The sequence below is a fragment of the Bubalus bubalis genome, chromosome 6 (assembly GCF_019923935.1).
Source record: "Bubalus bubalis isolate 160015118507 breed Murrah chromosome 6, NDDB_SH_1, whole genome shotgun sequence".
NCBI lineage: Eukaryota > Metazoa > Chordata > Mammalia > Artiodactyla > Bovidae > Bubalus > Bubalus bubalis.
The window spans coordinates 73,900,513-73,922,017 of record NC_059162.1 but is presented as its reverse complement, the minus strand read 5'-3'; the positions used below and the strand labels follow the sequence as shown (position 1 = coordinate 73,922,017).

Genomic DNA, 21,505 nt, shown 5'->3' with positions numbered 1-21,505 from the left:
GGCAGAGAAGTGGAAATCACTCAAGCTGAACATAAAAAAGAATTTTTAAAATGAGAATAATTAAAGAGATCTATGGGATAACTCAAGCATCTGAATGTTCACACTGGACTTCTCTGGTGGCTCAGATGGTAAAAAATCTGCCTGCAGTACAGGAGATCTGGGTTCTATCCCTGGGTTGGGAAAATCCCCTGGAGAAGGGAATGGCAACTCACCCCAGTATTCTTGCCTGGAGAATTCCATGGACAGAGGAATGTTCACACTATAAAGGTCCAAAAAGGATGTGAGAGAAAAAAATAAAGAGAGCTTATTTAAAGAAATAATAGCTGAAAGCAGTTCTAAATGGGGTAAAGAAACAGATATTCAGGTCCAAGATGCACAGACAGTCCCAAACAAGATGAATCCAAAGAGGTCCACATCAAGAAACATTATAATTAAATGGTAAAAAAAATAAATAAAGATAAGGAGAGAATCTTAAAAGTAACAAGAGAAAAGTAGCAAAATACATATTTTTTTTCAAGTGCATACAGAAAATTTTCCAGGATAGATTCCATGCTGGCCAAAAAACAAGTCTCAATAAATTTAGGAAAACTGAAATCATATCAAGCACCTTTGCTGACCACAGAATGAGACTAGAAATCAACTAATAGGAAAAAGCTGCAAAAAACCACAAACATATGGAGGCTAAACAATGCTATTCAAGAGCCAATGAGTGACTAAAGCATAAAACAGGAAATTAAATACCTGGAGACAAATGAAAATGGAAAAATAATAATCTAAAAGCTGTGGGACACAATAACAATAATTCTAGGAAGGAGGTTTATAGTGATGTAAATCTATCTTTGGAAGCAAACAAACAAAAAATCTAAAATAAACAATCTAAACTTACACTTAAAGGAACTAAAAAAGAATAACAAACAAAACCCAAAGTTATTAGAAGGGAAGGAATAATAAAGATTAGAGCAGAAATAAATGAAATAGAGACTAAAAAACAATAGAAAACAGATTCATAGATACAGAGAACAATTAGTTGCCAGAAGAGAGGGAGGTGGGAGCACAGAATACGTCAAAGAGATTAAGAGTTACAAACCTCCACTTATATAATACATAGTAATGCAGATGTAAAATACAGCACAAGGAATATGGTCAATAATATTGTAATAACTTTGTGTGGGACAGATGGTACTGATGTATGCAAATGTCGAATCATTTTTTAGTACACCTAAAACTAACATAATATTCTATGTCAACTATATTTCAATAAGAAAATATTTTTTTTTCAACCTACAAATAATAAATGCTAGACAGGTTGTGGATAAAAAGGACCCCTCCTACACTGCTGGTGGGAATGTAAATTAGGATAGCCACTATGGAGAACAGTATGGAATTCCCTTAGAAAAATTAAAAATAGAGTTATATGATTCTGCAGTCTACTCCTGAGCATTTATCTGGAAAAAAGTACAATTCAAAAAGATACATGAATGCCCCTACTCACTGCAGCACTATTTTTAATAGCCAAGACATAAAAGCAACCTATGTTTGTCAACAGATGAATAGATAAAGAAAATGTGGTATATGTATACACACACAAAAGAATATGCATGCAGGCCAAGTTGCTTCAGTTGTGTCAGACTCTTTACAACCCCATAGACTGTAGCCCCAGGCTCCTCTGTCCGTGGGATTCTCCAGGCAAGAATACTGGAGTGGGTTGCCATACCCTCCTCCAGGGGATCTTCCCAACCTAGGGACTGAACTCGCGTCTCACACTTCTCCTACGTTGGCAGGCAGGTTTTTTACCACTAGTGCCACCTGGGAAGCCATATCTTATGCCTATATTATAATAAATATGTAAAACGCCCCTCAGAGTCTAACAGATAATGCATCAATAACAGTTTATAATTTACTTGCAAACTTTCCTGCCAATGTTAGGTTTCTAGTTATGTTAGCATAGGAACTTCCTGACACTATATTATTTTCTTTTCCCCAACACAAAACACTCCCTCTGAAAATCTGCCAGCTTTCTTTACAGTTAACTCTTGTTCTGTTGACTATAAATAGGGGCTAAGCAATAGTGCAGTGCCAGATCCACAGCTTGAGGGGAGTAAAGTATCATATAGCAGCATCGTTTTTTCCTTGATATTAAGGAGAACTTTCTATGATTCCTCATTATGACAAGAAGTTTGGCTGCCAATGCCTCAACCTTTTAAAAGAGAACTGTGTTAACTGGGTTTAACTTGCACTTTTACTGCTTGGCTTTTGTGAAGGGGAAAAGTGACAACCAAATATTTCTGGTGACTGACTATCCTTTTGGGTTTCAAAGTAGCAGAACTGAAGACATTGATTTCTACAACTCACTCACCTTCCAGGTCGTTGAGTTAACAGACATAGAGATAGACAGTATTATAATCTGGCTTATAATAAGTACTATGTAAGTATTTGTTATTATTGTTTTGGGTATTATTTTGATGTTAAGAACAATACAATGAAGCATAAAAGAGCCCTTCACTGTCACCTCCTAACTAGTACATAAATTCCAGTGCGGAAGAATGTGGCTATCACACACAACAGAATGGTAACTTGCCATATCCAGTAGAGGCACAAATCCCTTTTTAACCCCATAATCCAATAAGGTTTATGTAGCAGCTTTGAAATACATCTTAACAATCACTCTTTCCTTTCAGGCACTGTACAGATGGCAGATGAACATCATCAAATATCATGTGATATTTATATTGTAAATGATGTTTTATTTTTCAAAATACTCTAATGAAAAGACTCTGCTTTCCATTTTCATTGTATCTCAATTTGGAGTGATCACATTTCAAGTGTGTAATAACCAAGTGGCTAGTGCTACCGTATTGGAGAGTGCAGGTCCAGTGTCTCATACATTTTGATGGGCTTCCACCTGTATTCTCTCAATTAAATGGCAGAAATATCATCACCACAGTGTCCATTTTTGTCTTTCTCCATTCTCCCATCTCCCCTTCTCACCAGAACACCTATTTTCATTGGCGCCTAAGTGCTTCAAGGCTGACCCATCCCTAGCTGCTGGAAATGTCTGGATCAAAGATGATGGTATGACCCCATATTAGGCAATAAGTTCTAAGAAGAAGCTTCCCAGGGACATCCCAGGAAAAGTTTCTTCATTTTTAGGAGAGAGCCATAGTAAAACAAAGCTTCTTTGTCCTGCAAGAGATGAACAAAGAAGCATGTACTAGCAACCAGCCTACTACCCGAGGGGAACAAGCCACACATAGGATGAGGCCAAAACTGTAGACGGTGTAAGAAGGGGCAAGCTCTCTTGATTACAGTGCTGAGCTTCTGGATTAATCAACTCTGAAGGCTGTCCCAACCCTAGATTTGTAATTACGTTCTTTATTCTGAAGAATATTATATCATCTCTAATAATACCACCTTATACCATCTCTAATAACAACTGAGGGCAACACTGATATACTGAAATTTTTTGGCATCTTTTGAAGCACTGTTTCTCCCTGCCTTTGTTAGTTTTACTGTTTCCCTATTGTTGCTAAAATTCCTCACTGTTTAATTGTTATCCGCAGGGCACCTTCCAAAACATCCTTTTTGTTTTTCTCTTCTTTGGATACTAGGCATTAGAGCAGCTGTTTTCCACTGCTTCTGCCCACTGCTTCTAATTAATTTCTCTCTTGTTTTACAAAAACAATGCTGTGTCTCCCATTCTTACTGTTTTCAGTCTTTATAAGAATTTTTATTATTAACAACAATGTAGAAACAATAAAAGCTAACAAATAAAGGGAAAGGCATAATTTTTTTTTTTTTAATATAATGCTCACAGTTTTACTGTTTAAATTAGTACCATCATTCATTAGACTCAAGCTGCATTCCATAGCTCCTTGGTGGTTTTGGAATAAAAAACATTTGGACTTGATTTGCTCAATACCATTTACCAACTGTGGGTCTTAAAGCAAGTTGCTTACCCAGCAAAGAAAAAAAAAATAAAAAGATAAATGTCTCCTGCTTTGAAAAGTTTATGTGAAGATTATAAACCATGTAATATATGTAAGACTTAGGGCTAAACTTATGATTTTCTGATTTAAATCAATTTTCTGATTCTAAATCTCATGTCCCCTCCAGTTTACTACAACTTCGTTTCTTCATTCACTCATTCCACAATCATTCATTGAGTGGCTGCTATGGGCCAGGAAGATTTATAGACAAATATGGTAAGGTCTTTGCTCTTTAGCAGTTTACAGTGAATCAGACAAATACATGGATATTAACAAGAGGGAGGCCATTTAATTTAGCAGTTCATTACATAGGCTATAAAGCTAGACAAATCTGGATTTGAGGGTCATCTCCACTGTTCATTAACTTTGTGACCCTAGTAAAGTTACTTCACATCTCAAAAAAGAGATAACATCTGAAAAAAGATAACACTATACCCTTGTAGAGTTGTTGACAGAAGAAAATGAGATTATGTCTACAAAATGCTTAGCTCAGTGCCTATTGTGAAGTAAGCATTTGTCTACTGTGGGCAATCATCCTTATTGTCATAATAAATATTATGACAACTGTAAATATAACTGTACAGAATTAAATGAAAAGGGTATGTGCATGCCTATGGAGTATAGAAGCAGGGCATTTAAATCAGTCTCAAGGATTAGAAAAGCTCTGTCTTCTAAAATGGGCTTCCCAGGTGGCACAGTGGTAAAAAATAAACCCGCCTGTCTGTGCAGGAGACATGAGACAAGGGTTAGATCCCTAGGTCAGGAAGATTGCCTGGAGAAGGGCATGGCAACCCACTTTAGTATTCTTCCTCCCTTCCCTGTGAGCCGGGTCTCCATGGTCTCCCACTGGCCACCCTGGAGTTCAGCGACAGTGTGACGGTCAAGTGTGTCCAGCAGCACCCTGAGCGGCTCATGCCCACCCGACCATAAAGCGGCTGAGGTCTGAGACACAGCGGATGCCGCGCCGAACCATCAGCGGTGAGTGTGGCTGTGTCTCCTCCCAGGTGACAGTCACAGACACTGTTAAGGGAGAATGGTGCTGTTTACAGTTACATCCCGTCAATTTCAGAATTCACCAGTGGTTTCTCGCGTTGGTCCACTCGCCTGATCTTCCTGTTTTCTCCCCGGTGGTATCGAAACCCCAGACTGCCCAGCCTTGGAGGGGAAGCCCCGACCACGCCAAGCTATCGCCCTCCCACCCCCACTCACCCAGGCCCCCACGGCTCCCGAGGACGCAGGAGGGCTTGGGATCTCCACAGTCACCCTTCTGTCTGGCTCCTCGTGGGGTGACTTTGCCATATGCAGATGGAGAGGAACACAGTGCTGACTGTCCAGGAGCTGATCTGACCATTCTCTCATGTGGAGGACCACATAAAAAAGGCAATTTTAGTGTATTAATCATAGATTATTACAAACTATAAACTCAAGGGCAAGAAGTTTATTACAATGTATCTTTTGAAAACAAAAGGGTGTACAGTGTTCACACACTGTGACAATAGTGTAAAAACTACATTGTGAGCTCTGATTATTTCTCTCCTGTACCACAGAAGCATATTGTATAAAAACTGTCCGAAAACTGATGTGAAGGGCTACTGCCTTATTTGTCTGTAAAAAATGCAGCTCAGTCACAGGACTGCTTCCTGGAGCTTGGGAATAGTTTATCCTGTATTCTTGGTTGAATTCTCCCTCTATTTAAGATGTATCCATAGAACTGAAGTGTCGATGTAATAGTTCTCTCCTCTTGCCTGCAGGCCAGTTGTAATAAATCTAGGATATGATGGAAAAACAAAAACAAAAACTGCCTGTCGGTGCGGGAGACATGAGACAAGGGTTCCATCCCTAGGTTGGGAAGATCCCCTGGAGAAGGGCATGGCAACCCACTTTAGTATTCTTGCCTGGAGAATCCCATGGACAGAGGAGCCTGGCAGGCTACAGTTCATGGGTTCAAAAAGAGTCTGACGTGACTGAAGCGACTTAGCACATACCTCCTCTAAAATAGGGGCTTCCCTTGTGGCTCAGCTGGTAAAGAATCCCCCCACCAGTGCAGGAGACCTGGGTTGGGAAGATCCCCTGGAGAGGGAAAGGCTACCCACTCCGGTATTCTGGCCTGGAGAATTCCATGGAGTGTATATAGTCCATGGGGTCACAAAGAATCAGACACGACTGAGTGACTTTCACTTTCACTTTCCCCCAAAATAGCAGAAGTTTCTGGAGAGGTTTGCAATATGGAGGTCACACTTCTAAATGTGTAATTCTGCAAGTTATTCTAGGAACTACAGATTGATTTCTACAACTAACAGTAGGGATGCTGGGGGAGGAATGGAAAATGAGTGGTAAACGTGGCCAAATCCAAGATTTTTAGGATTAAACTAAGGAATCTGAAGCCTTTTAATCTGGGTGAGAGAGTGCTAGATGGAAAAATGCCTGAATTCCATATTATAGGATCACTGTGAACACACTGAGGTTCAGTAGGGCTCTTTTTCTTCTCTATAATTATAAGGGGGGCGGGGGGAGGTGGGGAACAGATAAAAGCAGGTTTGCAAGAATCCCAATTGCACTGTATTATGCTAGAAGTTTTGAAACTGTCAAAACAAATTTTCTAATTTTGACTGTAGTCAAACACTTTCCCGCTAAGCAAAGAGAACTCAATAAACAGTTTTATTTGTTTTATAAATAGTTTAGTAAAAAGAATAATATTTGTGAATTGTACTAGCTGAAAAATGTTTGTCTAGTAAAACTTTCCCAATGTATGTAAGTTTTCTAAATCTGAAGAGACAGAAGGAACCGGATGAAATTGATGCTGCCCCTTTATAGAAAAAGCCTCCTAAATTGTAGACGCTGTGTTGAATGGAATCCTTTAATAGTTTGCTATAGATCAAAATTTTTGTCACTTCCACGGGGATTTTCACAGTATGTTCTCTAGAAACCCAAGCTCTTAAGAAGGGCAATCAATTAATGAATCAACAAAGATATTGCAGGAAACCTTTAATCACTATAATTATGTGACCCAGACAGTTTCCATGATCATTGACCACTCTCAATCAATCTGTTCTTTTTGTGTGTGACATTTTCAGTGAAGTAACCTGAAAATATTTTGTGTGTTAGTTGTTCAGTCCTGTCGTGTCTGACTCTTTGCGATCCCATGGACTGTAGCCTGACAGGCTCCTCTGTCCATGGAAATTTCCAGGCAAGACTACTGGAGTGGGTAGCCATTTCCTTCTCTAGGAGATCTTTCTGACCCAGGGACTGAATACAGGTCTGCTCCACTGCAGGCAGATTCTTTACCATCTGAGCCACCAGTAGGCTAATAAGAAGAGACAATGAATGTGAAAGAGATTATTACAGCATAAAAAAATCTAACCTACTAATTTCTAGGGGTAGGACTGGGGAAAGTTTTCCAATTGTTTAAAGTATAGTTTGTACAACTGAAAGATGGGGATAAAAAAATACCAAACTGATAAACTTGTGCCAATTAAATTAGATAATAAAGTAATTCTCAAGTGCTTGCAGGAGAAGGCAATGGCACCCCACTCCAGTACTCTTGCCTGGAGACTCCCATGGATGGAGGAGCCTGGTGAGCTGCAGTCCATGGGGTCACTAGGAGTCGGACATGACTTCACTTTCACTTTTCACTTTCATGCATTGGAGAAGGAAATGGCAACCCACTCCAGTGTTCTTGCCTGGAGAATCCCAGGGACGGGGGAGTCTGGTGGGCTACTGTCTATGTGGTCACACAGAGTCAGACACGACTGAAGCGACTTAGCAGCAGCAGCAGCAAGTGCCTGCATGTAGTAGGCTTTCAATAAGTATGTCCTTTTGTTTTGTGGATCTTTTCAACTTCCTCTCCATTAGTCTCACTGCCATTCCAACTCCTCAAAAAGTGACATGAACACACACACACAGGACTTAAAAGATACAACTTTACTATCAAAATGTTTCTAAGGATGATTTAAATGTTAAAACGAACCCCCATCTTTTGTTATTAATACCCCAATTTTGAAAAACTTTTTCTATGTATTCTGCTGCTAAGTCGTTTCAGTTGTGTCTGACTCTGTGCGACCCCATAGACGGCAGCCCACCAGGCTCCCCCGTCCCTGGGATTCTCCAGGTAAGAATACTGGAGTGGGTTGCCATTTCCTTCTCCAATGCATGAAAGAGAAAAGTGAAAGTGAAGTTGTTCAGTCGTGTCCGACTCTTCACGACCCCATGGACTGCAGCCCACCAGGCTCCTCCATCCATGGGACTTTCCAGGCAAGAGTACTGTAGTGGGTTGCCATTGCCTTCTCCGATGTATTCTAGGTGGGAGAGAAATCCTAGCACTTACCTCTCACTAACAGGTCCTACTTCAAAACAAGTTGCTGCAGTTGCCTGATCCTTCTGCTAGTAACATCTTTATTTGGCCAGGAGGCAAAAAACCCAAGCTAAAGCAGTCAGGTTTGCTCCCAGGACACAAAGAGCAACAGAAACTCTTTTGCAGTAGGATCTTGGCCTGATGCTCAGCATCTAGAACAGCCTGTGTCCTGCCTATCTTCTAAAGCTGCCAGCTTTCTATGGACACTGTGAGCCCCCAGTATCCTTTTTCACATATGCCCTTTGTGTTTAGTGTTAGACTCTATTGTTTGCAACCAAATATTAAGTTGAAGGAGAAGACTAGAGCTCTGAAGTCAGAGGGTATTCTCATGCTTCCTGAAGTTGACCTACAGCACGATTTAATAAGAAAGAGATGCAAGAGGAAAAAAAATCAAGACATCCCCTAATATTTTTTATAGAACAAAATTGAAGAAGTTAAGAAACTTATCTTGTGGATCTAGGCAAATCCTTAATCTATACTTGAGGAAATTATTACCATTAAATGAATTAAAAATATGCCACCCAGAATGTTAGTCATTAGTACATCCAATGGTTTATACCGAAAGTTGACAGATTAGCATTAAACCCAGACTGCAATTCATCCTTTATGGGAAAATCAAGAAAAATTTCTTTTTTCCTTTTCTTGTTGCCTCTCTGTAGTGCTGATGGCGTATTTGTGAGCTTTCAGAAACTTATATACCTACTTCTGTCCCACTGGAAACCTCAAGCTATACCCAACTCACTTCTGGACAATTCTCTAAGTCTAAATCCTTAATTGTAATTTAACAAAACTCACAATGTCTTTGAAGATGAAGTGGAGTCCTGAAACTTTATGTGGCATATAACTCTTTCTTATATTTGCTAAATAAATAAATAGCAAAGAAAAAGGAGGGAGGGAGGAAAAATTTTGTTGAAACAGTGCTTCATAGTCACTGAAATACTGTATTGCTATAAAAGCAAAATTAAGGCTTCCTTGGTGGCTCAGTGGTGGAGAAACAACCTGCCATTGCGGGAGACATGGGTTCAATGCCTGATCAGGGTAGAGAAGATCCCACATGACGTGGAGTGGCTAAGCCTGTGCGCCACAACTATTAAGTCTGAGCTCTAGAGCCCGAGAGCTGCAACTTCTGAGCCCATGTGCCCTAGAGCCTGTGTTCTGCGACAAGAGAAGCCATCACAATGAGAAGCCTGCGCACTGCAACTAGAGAGTAGTCCCTGCTCACCACAACTAGAGAAAAGCCCGTGCAACAACACAGACCCAGGACAACCAGAAATAAAGCTAATTTAAAAATTATTTTAAATAGCAAAATTAAACCCTTTCATGCAGACTGTAAATATAAACCTATGTACCAAAAGTACATGGAACCTGGCCAGTGAGCTGCAAGAGTATGTCCAAGGTTAGTTCCTTAGAAACAGAGCCTGAATTGGAGATTCTGACACAGGCAAGAAGTCAAAGTGAAAGATACAGAGAGTCCTGGCTTTGTCTTCCACAGGGTCACCTCCACTCTTGGCACCACCAGCAATTTATATGAACCAAGAAATTCACCTCCCCTTTCCCTTTTTCCCCCTTAAACTAGCTTGCTTTAGCTTGGTCTGGATCTTCTTCAGGGATGATGAGTCTTATAACATCCTACTATTTCACAAGCAAACTTTGCTTATTTCCCTTTCTCTCTGACTATTCCAATTCACATCTCAGAACAAAAAAATAGCTCCCATTAGATAGAACTTAATTCTAAATCTGCCCATTACTAGCTCGGAGTAGTCACTTCCACCTTAAGGAACTAGATGGAAAGTCATTTGTGGACAGATAGCCATTTCCTTACCAGAGGCTCAGAGAGGAAGATGGGACCTTACTTCCTGTCAGAGTCAGAGGACAAGGATTAGAGAAATTGCAGAAGGTCTTGTAAAGTCTATCTCCAAAACACTCTGTGTGAATATATTCACTTCTCCACTCCAGCTCCACCTCAGCTGTCATTGTTCCCCATCAGGACAGTTTCAATACCTTCTACTTGGTATCCCTACTCCCACTCTGGCCCTTCTGCAACCCAGTCTTCACACAGCTTCGAGAAGAATCTTTTAAAGACATAAATCCAATAATGTCACTCCCCTTGCTTCAAATCTTCTAGTGTTTTCTTAAAATAGTATCAAAACTCATCCGCAGGGCCTCACACAATCTGGGCCCCAACACTGTCTCTACCTCAATTCACAGACTCTTACTCTCTCCACACCCACCTCACTTCAGCCACACAGGACTTCTTTCTACCCCTTGAGCTTACCAAGTGAGGGCCTTTGCTGTTTCCTTGACCTAGAATATTCTTCCTGGAGATCATTCATACCTGGTTCTTTCCTTTCCCTCAGATATCTGCTTAAATATTACCTCTCATTTAAGAGGCACCTTTCTCTGATGTTTCCATCTACAAAAGTTTCCCAGTCTTCCTCTATCACATCACATGCTTTATTTTCTTAACAGTATTTACCACAATCTGACTTCTCATCTAATTTATTGACTTTCTCCTTCCCCTAGAATGCATGTTTGCTGAGAGCAGGAAGCTAGTCTGCTTATTTCATTGCTATATTTCCAGCACCCAGAACTGTGTCTGACACATAGTAGGTACTCAGTAAACAATCACTGAACACATGAGTAGGTAAATAAATTCTGAATGGTCCCAACTTTTTTTCCTATATTCATAATTGATAAAGAAAAATAACATTGCTTCTTTGAGTCACAACCTCAAGTTTCTCCAGGAAATCATTCAGTAAACAACATATTCCTTAAGGACAAGGACTGTGCCATTGCTCTATCAGGTTGTAGTACAGTGTCTTGCACACAACTGACAGTAAGTGTCACTTAAATGAATTAATACATCATGGCTCCTGTCCCTGACGTTGTCAAGATAATTTCACATTATTTTACTGTTTATTTACAAAGATTTAGTAGAACTCCTTGATACTTAATTGAGAAGTATAGTGTCATATAACTTTAAAAATAAAGTGACGCGAAAGTGAAAGTGAAGTTGCTCAGCTGTATCTGACTCTTTGTGACCCCATGGACTGTAGCCTGCCAGGCTCCTCTGTCCATGGGGTTTTCCAGGAAAGGATATTGGAGTGGGTTAACATTTCCTTCTCCATGAAACATAAAAGATATCTCTAATTAAATTTAGTATTGTTCCACATAAACCAAGAACTAGAATTAGCAACACTTCAGTTCAACCAGTATGCGTGTGTGCACACATGCTTTGTTGCTTCAGTCGTATCTGACTCTTGGCAACCCTATAGGCTGTAGCCCGCAAGGCTTCTCTGTCCATGGGATTCTCCAGGCAAGCATACCGGAGTGGTTTGCTATGCCCTCCTCCAGGGGATCTTCCCCACCCAGGGAACGAACCTGTGTGTCCTGTAGCTCCTACATTACAGGCAGATTCTTTTACTGCTAAGCTACTGGGGAAGCCCAGTTATTAAGTGCTTATTAAGTGTGATATGGTGTTTAAGTGTTTTACATATATTATTAGTACTATGTTTGACCGTAAAAGAGAAAGGAAGAAAGAGAGGGAAGGAGGCAGGAAGGGAGAGAAAGAGAGAGAGAAAGAAACTCTAAGAAAATTCTTTGTGCCCCTTAAAAAGCAATAAATTTCCAATAAGTAAAAGTATTCAAACAAAATGGAAAATTTCACCAAGAATATTCTAGAAATAGATCAAACATTAGATGAGTTATTTTACTAAATGACCCTTTATAAATCAAGAAATTTTATAAGGTCAACCCTCTTCTTTTACAAATATGGAACAGAAGTATAGACAAGCAATACAACTTGCCCAAGATGAAATGCAAATTCTTATTTCTAATCTTCAAGGCAATCTACCAGTGCACTCCTTCCTTCTTTACTCCTCAGTCCTTACTTGACTCATAATATTTCTTGACATTCTCAAACATACTTCAACAAAAACATATTTGCTTACCAATCCTAACACACCTGGCTCAATTTTTCCCTGTGCTTCTGCACAGACTTCCACTCCCACTGTCAATTCTATGCCAAGCTTTGTCTCTCCTTTTAAAGCAACATTTAAGGAAAAAAAATTTTTTTTAAATTAATGTCTCTACATCTCCATCTGATCTCAGTACTCAAGGGCTGTGATATCTTTTCTAATTCATAAGGCAGCTTGAATCTTCTTAATACACAAAGCAGATCAAATCACTCCCTCACTCAAAGCTGGTTGTTTTCCAAGACACTTAAGATAAAAATCTATAAACTCCCCAAAAAAATGACAAGGTTCTGCATGGTCTGGCCCTGCCTCCCTTCCTAGCTTTACCTTAAAGCTACTGTTCCTTTTATTCATGCTAATGTACCCCTCTGGCACTCTTTAAGTTCCTCAAATGCTTTCAGCTCTTTCCTACACTGAGTTTCACAAGTTGCTCTTTCTTCCTCAATGTACCGACTTCCAAGATTCCCCATAAATGATGTTTTCTTAGGGAGATCCTCTTTAACCACCCACACATTCACCAATGCATCACAAGAAGGTCCTCCTTGACACTTTGCCAAAGCACCTTTTTCTTGCCTTTATAACACGTCCATTGTTTTAATGTGGGCTTCCCAGTGGTAAAGAACCTGCCTGCCAATGCAGGTGACATAAGAGATACCGGTTTGATCCCTGGTTTGGGAAGATACCCTGGAGAAGGAAATGGCAACCTACTCCAGTATTCTTGCCTAGAAAATTCCATGGGCAGAAGAGTCTAGAGGACTACAGTCCACAGAGTCGCAAAGAGCTAGACACAACTGAAGTGACTTCATACACACATGCATTGTTTTCATGATGTATGTAGGGGGATGTCAGAAGCTGCCCCGCTCTTCCCTGTTCAGGTGGGCAGAGCAAGTCACATTGGAGCAGGTATTACAGAAATAAGAAACATTCACTTTGGTAAATGTTGACTGAGTTGGTTTTCATAGCAGAGAGTTGTGTGGTACAACAAAGGAAAGCCATACAACACCCCCGGTATAAATTGCTGGTTACCTGGGAAGAAGTAGACCATCATATTTATCATATTTTCTGGAGGAAAAAAAAGGCAGAGAAATCTAACCTCCTCTCCCAATATCTGAAGCCAAGAAACTTAGTAGAGAGCAACTTTGGCTGCATTCAGTAGAGGGAGAAGACATGGAATGTCTTAAAAGAAAATTTACTGGAAGAGAAAGACAAACTTGTGAGAAAGTCATCTGAGTACAACCCAGAGCCTAAGGACCCCAGAAGGAGGTTCCAGGCAGTATGTGGCCAGGGGCCAGCCGCTCTCTGTGTTCTTAATTCTAGTACAGTGGTTGTGCTTCAGAAAATTGCTGCTGAGCTTCATGACTGAAGTTAAAGGGTGTGAATGAATGTGACTCCTAACAATGGCGCCCAAGCACAGACCCACTGCAGCCTGGGCAGGGACATGCTCCATGAGGGCTTCACGGGGGCAGTGGACCAGCACCGCTCTTCAGCCCAGACAAGATCAACCTGCAGCAGCTGCACCATGTGGCAGTGAAGGCACCCAGGGTGATGACCCACCAGACTGGTTACATTTGTTTACTGGATCAATGGTTTATTCTCTGTGGGTCTACCTTAGTAGATTGAAAGTTTCATGGAAGAAGCTAGCATGTGTGTTTGGCTTACACTCAGGGCTACCAAGTAGAGCACAGATGGCACCCGGCTCCACAAGGACTGTCCTTCATGTGGAACATGACATGAAGACTGCCCCTTAGAGCCAGGTAACTGCTCAATATCTTCAACCTTACCCTGTCATCACTGTATCACCAGAGAGGCAGACACGAAGCAAGCACTCAATACATGTTTACAGAATAATTATATAACAGAATGCATGATCTGTTCATTTGTATACATTTCTATGGTTCTTCTTAAGACTTTTTGGGTATTTCCCCCCCCCCCACATACCTAATATGGTATGTCTAAAAGGGATGATTTTATCTATTTTGAGCCACAGGAAGTCAGAACGGAAAAGAAGTTTAGAGTGATAAGTGTTTTTATTTTACTCACGAGGAAAGGGAAAACCAGAAAGATAGGATGACTTTTATCCTTTGGTAGAAAAGCCAAGACGAGAACCGTGGGCTCTGTGCCTTTTGCTCTCTCTAGCCCCCATCTGCTCTTCAATAGCTTTCTCTTGTTCTTATGAAACAGAGGCAGAGGTCACTTAATCACTGACTGCTGTTTGTGCCTTTGACTGCCAAGGCACTGGATTAATTAGGGAAATGCGGATATGTGTGCTCTACTTGACCCAAAGTGGTAGAACGTTATCAGGGAAATTTCGTATACCAAGACCACAATGAAAGCTCCACTTTATTGGACTGGTGAATTCTTCAAAACACACCGTATTTTTTAGAATCTCTCTTTCAGTATTTTCAGCATTAACAGCATACTTCTTTTTCCAAATGCTCATGAGTCATACCAACAGCAGCATGTTCTCAAGCATAGAAAATAACACACTGAATATTCAGAAAGAGGAACAAAAAGATCAAATCTACTTAAAGGAAATAAAGGATTAGTGAAAAGTACGTTCTTAAAATTATATTTGATTTTTATTAGATCAATAATTGCTTAAAATAGGAAACTTCCCTGGTGACCCTGTGGCTAAGACTCTGTGCTCCCTATCCAGGGGGGCCAGGTTCCATTCCTGTTCAGGGAACTAGATCCCACATGCCACAACTAAGACCTAGCACAGTCAAATATATATATATATATTTTTTTTTTTTAACGAAAAAAATTGCTTAAAATAAGTATACTTCCAGCTCCAACTTGGCCTTCTGTCTTTGTATTACCAAGATTTGTAAAAATCTTGTTTGGTGTAAAATTTATCCTGTACTTATATGATATGACTCTTGAGGTTCCCTTGTGGCTCAGCTGGTAAAGAATCTGCCTGCAGTGCATGAGACCTGGGTTTGATCCCTGGGTTGAGAACATCCCCTGGAGAAGGGAAAGGCTACCCACTACAGTATTCTGGCCTGGAGAATTCTATGGACTGTATAGTCCATGGGGTCACAAAGAGTTGGACATGACTGAGTGACTTTCACTTCACTATATGATGTGACTCTTACCTAAATTAGTACCTAATTTCTTTTCAACAGAATTAAAGTGAGAAAAATCAAGCCTCCTCTTCTATCTCTGCCACCATCTTTCATTTTTAGGTTTATAGTCCTCAAACACCTATCATAAAAATCAGCAACAGTAAAATAAAATACTGATTTTGAATAGGTGACCAGACCAGATGCTGAAATGTTCTCCTTATAAATGATGCCAAAGAGAATTCTAGGAGGGCTACTGGATGGGAAAATTACACTTTGTGTTATTTGCAGACTACAAATAATATTAATGCCTTGTCCGGACCTAGACTAACTGTGAGGCAGTTTACAACTGTGTGTTTCTCATGCTCATGTAAACTCAGTTCTGGACTGTGAGTCAGTGGTGGAGAATCTGTGCAGCCCCAACACTGTGGATCACCTGTGAAGAGATGAGGACAACCAAGGCACAGGCTCTAGCCTTAAGAGATCTGCAGAATGATTTGACTTAGGATAGCAACTAAATGCACAATTAATTCGACTCATTTACATGAGGATGGGTCTGAGCATATGGAGTCCCTGACTGGAAAGACAAGGGACATATTCTAGACAGAGTTCTTCAGAGCACGAGGTGGTGGGTACTTCTCCAAGTTCAAGGGTAGGAGAGGTGGAATCCAGCATGTTTTAGGTTTTGAGAGTTAACTGGCAGTTGTGAGGGGGAAAGCATCCCAGAGCTGAGAGAATGGTGATGGTGACGGAGGCAGGGAGCAGGGATGAATTACTATACCTTGCAAAGATTTACAAATATTTATCTTACAATATTTATTTGCCTGTTTTCTTAATTTTTTTTCTGAAAAGTTACATTCTCCACCACCTTTCCCCACCAGTTAATTTTAACTAATCAAGCTGTGAAACATCACGTCTCTCTTTTCTCCAGTTTCCTGGGAGAAAGGTCTATCTGAAGACAAGAAGTCAACACTGTCATCTATAAAACATCACAGTAGTATTCTTAATATGGAAGAAATAGTCTCAACTATTTTCACATACATTTATTTTGCTTTTTATTACAATCTTGTGAAATAAGTTGGTGTTTTTATTCCTATTTTACAGGAAAAAAAGAAAAGTGTTCACAAAGATATCAAGCAAGCTGTTTAAGGTCACACAGAGGATTGTGTTATGTCACTGGGACAAGAACCTGTCTTCTGATTTATGTGCTCAGATATTCACTCAATAGGCTTATACCGGACATATTGTGTATGGCTGGTCATCATGATAGTTCCTAGGAAAAGAACAATTTACTGGGTAGTTACTATATCTGCCCTCAGGAGGTCAGTTAATCAGAATGTTCAGTAAAGTGTGACTCAGATCAAGACACCAGATCTGCAAGGTAAGTGCTGTGGGACCAAACAGCTGGAGCACCCAACCAAGCCTAAAGAGGCTCAAGGAAGGTTCCTCTAACAAAGTCACTGCTAACTTGGGACCTTAGCCAATCCAAGACAGTGACAGCTTGGCAGCTGTCCTGAATGGCTGAGGGGTGAGGTGTAAAGCTGGAAAATGGAGACCAAAGTGTTCCAAATAAAGGGAGTAGAGTTACTACTCCACAGTGTTATTTCCGTGTGTGTGTATATGTGTCCATATGTGTGCGCACATGCGTGAGTGTGCATCCCTCTCATTTAAAAAAGTCACACAGTGTCCAATTGTCATTTCTGTGTAAGAATGAATTACTATGTTTACCATTAAATGCTGATGTACACTCAGGAGACAAGATATAAGAGGAACCCCAAGAAAAATAAGGCCCCTTCTTGGGTTACCCTCATTAATCTCTGAAAATTAGAATTTTTCTAGGGAAAAGAAGGACTTAAGAGGCCATCTAATAATTCTCAAGAAGCAAGGCAGGAATTGAAATACAAACTACTTACTTACTTCTATGATAAAGAATTGAGGGAAAAGAGGGATTCAGAATATGACATGCTACAGTTGTAGATTCCAAGAGTTTCCAAGTGTGAAAGAGATGCATGTAGAACACTGCTGCTGCTGCTGCTAAGTCGCTTCAGTCGTGTCCAACTCTGTGCGACCCCATAGACGGCAGCCCACCAGGCTCCCCCATCCCTAGGATTCTCCAGGCAAGAACACTGGAGTGGGTTGCCATTTCCTTCTCCAATGCATGGAAGTGGAAAGCGAAAGTGAAGCCGCTCAGTCATGTCCGACTCTCAGCGACCCCATGGACTGCAGCCTACCAGGCTCCTCTGTCCATGGTATTTTCCAAGCAAGAGTACTGGAGTGGGGTGCCATTGCCACACTGGTGGACTATAAAAGTGCTACCCGTATGTGAGGAGTTTGAAGGAGAACTTCTCTCCCTGCTTTCTAGCTCTGCAAGGCAAGGACTGAAAATTGAACATGACACCCAGTACCTCTCACTACCACCTCTCAGCTCCCCTAGACAAATCATCGATCATCCTCTGTTACAAATGCCTGTAGTGCATATTCCTGAGTGTAATTCCCAGAAAAATGATCCTATGGAAACTTTCATAATTGAGTTATTGACCTTTACAGATTTTTCAAAGGAGAAAGTCCAATGAGTCACACTTATGCTACAACTCTAGACCATCTGAATGTCTTCAAATAAGATAGCTTAAGAATTTGTTTAATTCTTGGCTCTCTTTAATAAACTCAAGATACAAAAACCTACATTTTAAGCCCTGATTTATCTCATTAATCTTCAAGTTATATTTGCTTCTGGATATATCACTTAGATAATCTGCTATCTCCTTACATATAGGGCCCAAAAGCCCAAGTCACTCAGAAGCCCCCACTCTTTAGTTTAGTTCAGTCACTCAGTTGTGTCTGATTCTTAGTGACCCCATGGACTGCAGCATACCAGGCTTCCCTGTCCTTCACCAACTCCTGGAGCTAGCTCAAACTCATGTCCATCGAGTTGGTGATGCCACCCATCTCATCCTCTGTCATCCCCTTCTCTTCCTGCCTTCAATCTTTCCCAGCATCAGGGTCTTTTCCAATGAGTCAGTTCTCATCAGGTGGCCAAAGTACTGGAGTTTCAGCTTCAGCCTCAGTCCTTCCAATGAATATTCAGGACTGATTTCCTTTAGGATTGACTTGTTGGATCTCCTTGCACTCCAAGGGACTCTCAAGAGTCTTCTCCAACACCACAGTTCAAAAGCATCAATTCTTTTGCACTGCCCCCTTTCTGTATAGTCCAACTCTCACATCCATACATGACTACTGGAAACCCCATTCTTACAAAAGTACAATTGACCAAGAAGTCTCCTCAAATTTTTCATTCTGTGTCTTTAAACCATGATTCTCCCAAATAAGAGAAACTGAGCATAACACATGGAAAAAGACCTTAGATATCTATTAGCTCTACTTTTGCATTTTAAAAGGATATATAATTTCCCCAGTACTATGATTAGCACTAGAATTGCTGGCTTTTAGCTAAGTCAAACAAACAAATCAATACAACAGAAAAAAGATTAAAAATAAACTCAGAGTCAAATATCTTGAATTAGAAATCTGGTTCTAATATTCTTAACAATATTCTAATATTGTTATTTTTATAACACTATAAAACACCATTACTTCTGTAAAATAACCTATTGCATCTATTTTTCACATGTAGTGCATTTAAGGCAAATTTTCTATGTCAAAAAATGTCAGTGATTCCTTAAACTTAAAAAACACTACATCTATGTTGCAAAAATATCTCCTTGAGTTAAAGCATCTCTGCCCACATCTGTGGCTATTGAGCAGGGAATTTGCTGGTTCAAGATTAAAGGCAAAGTGCCTAAGGCTGCTTTTATACAGTTCCCAAGTTGTGGATGAGAAACTCTGTTCCTCATTATCTCTTTTCACAGTGCAGATAGCTTTTCGTCTACTATTTTTAAGATGGCTACAGTATTAGTTCCTTACAGTATTAGTATTGTAGCTGTTGTACCTGTTTGAGGAGTGCCAGGTGTACAAAAGTACAAACTGTCGTCATGGCTTCCTCTGAACAACAGCCTCAGGTTATTCCTGCTTCTGGAAACTTGGCTATTATGTCAAGTTGGTGATGTTAGTTCATAAAAAATCTAATGATAATAAGTCAAACAGATTGCATTGCTGAGCCAATTGACTGATTTCAACAGAATTTGATGCTTTATATTGACTAAGAAGCGTAGGTCATCTATCAATGGTAACATCACTTCCCACTGTATTCTCAATTAATTTCAGATTTTCTATTATATAGCTTCTGGAGGAAAAAGTTTAAAAGCTTTAGTTTGCACCATAGATAAACCTCTATTTAAACCAGATAAACCGAGCAACAGCTCCTATTTACACAGCAGGAATTTGCAGCAGTTGGGATGTTTTCTTATTATGGTATCTATTCTCTGCTAAGTTTTTCAGCAGTGACAACTGAACATTATTATCATCACGTTAGTCCTCCAAGATAAGATACACTCAGAGTCCTTTTAAGTAAGAATTTTGAATAATTAGATTAGTACCTTTTGCCCATTTTTTTATAAAGCTAACAGAGAATCTATATTTTATAATTAGGAAAAACATATTAAAAAAAAAACCCTCTCACTTCAGCATTAATACACTAAAACTTCAGTTCACTAAATTCTAGTGTTTTCATTCTTATAATTCCCTAAACTATTAAGGGAGCAGTTTTGCCATTTTCTTTCCTTTAAAATAATTCCAACTTTGAATTGTAGATCTTTCTGAAGATATTTGGAGATTTAACTTCAGTGGTACACAAAACAGAAGACAGAATAATTCCTTTAGTTCAAAAAATATCTATTTTGAAAACCACGAATTTCTTCTTTGATCACATGTTGAATTTGTTTAATGTTTTTATGAGAACTGACCCAATAAACTTTGATAAAATGCTGCAAACCAATGAAGTTTATATGCAAATATTAATTGAAATTAAGATGAATTCCAAATACAGGGTTTCTTAAGAATGAGTTTGGTGATCCCAGGTTTCAGTTTTCAGAACTGATCTAAAGTCTTCATAAGGCCACTGTGCCCATCATATTAGAAGCACAGTTTTGAAATAAAAAACACACTGCTTATTTTCTCTTCTACTTAAAAAGAAAGCAACAACTATAAGTCTGGTTAACTGTATGAGTAAGCATTTTATTCATATGATTTACCTTTTTCCTTGGATATATAGAGCACACATATAAAGAGTGTGATAGAACTCAAATATGTGGGACCCAAATGACTGTTGTGAAAAATTCAAATACTCTGTTTGCCTTTAAAGCTACATTAACTATCAATTATAGTAAAGTGCTTATTATTTAGAATTCTTTTTTTCTTCTATTTGGCTACCTACACACAGTAGAAGTAAATATGTCTAAAATTGGTGCTGGCCTTGATAAACCACGGTGATGACATCAGCCTGACTTCTAGCTTCTGGAATGCAGAACCGAAACCTTACAGAGATTTGTGGGCTATGAGGTCCCAACATAACTCTCCTTGTCACCATCTATGATCCATTCCAAGCCAAGACTCCTGCTCTAAATATACTTACTACACAATTAAACAAGAGTATTCTGGAATATCGGTGTTGTCAAATGCAGTAGTGGTGGGGGTGGGGTGGGGTGAGAGGAGAAAAGGAACCACGGTTCTGTTAAAAAGTACAAGGATTTTAAAATTGTACATGGTGTACAACAATGTTAATGTAAACTAATAGGAATTTTCATGTGTATTCTATTACAATTAAAAAAAGAAAAGCTCCGGACTTCCATGGTCCTGCCATGAAGATTCCAATGCAGGAGACACCGGTTGGATCCCTAGTGGGGGAACTAGGATTCCGCAAGCTGCAAGATACAGATAAAAACTAAAACAAGAAGAAAAAAAAAAAAAAAAACCCTATACGTGGGTGGTTTCTGAAAACTGTGCCATAGATTCAAGGAGTTTTTCACAACTGTCTAATAAATTTCTAGGTCTGATATGTCATCTGTTGTAACCTTGTCACAATGACCAGATCGCTCTTGCAGGAATATTTACTGAGCCAGGTTGCTGGGGGCCTAAAAAAGCAACCATTCATCAGGAATTAGTAAATAGCACTTACACCAAATGTCGAGCTAAAAGGACCGCGGAAGAAAACCTGGAAAGTAAGATGTAAGAACGGGT

The 21,505-nt window shown here is 39.8% G+C and overlaps 1 protein-coding gene across 7 annotated transcripts in view; it reads right to left on the bottom strand.

Annotated features, from left to right (window-relative positions):
* The window catches only part of PTGER3 (prostaglandin E receptor 3), a 114,335-nt gene that overhangs the window by 90,799 nt on the left and 2,031 nt on the right, over positions 1-21,505 (bottom strand). The gene's annotated exons all lie outside the window — the stretch shown is intronic.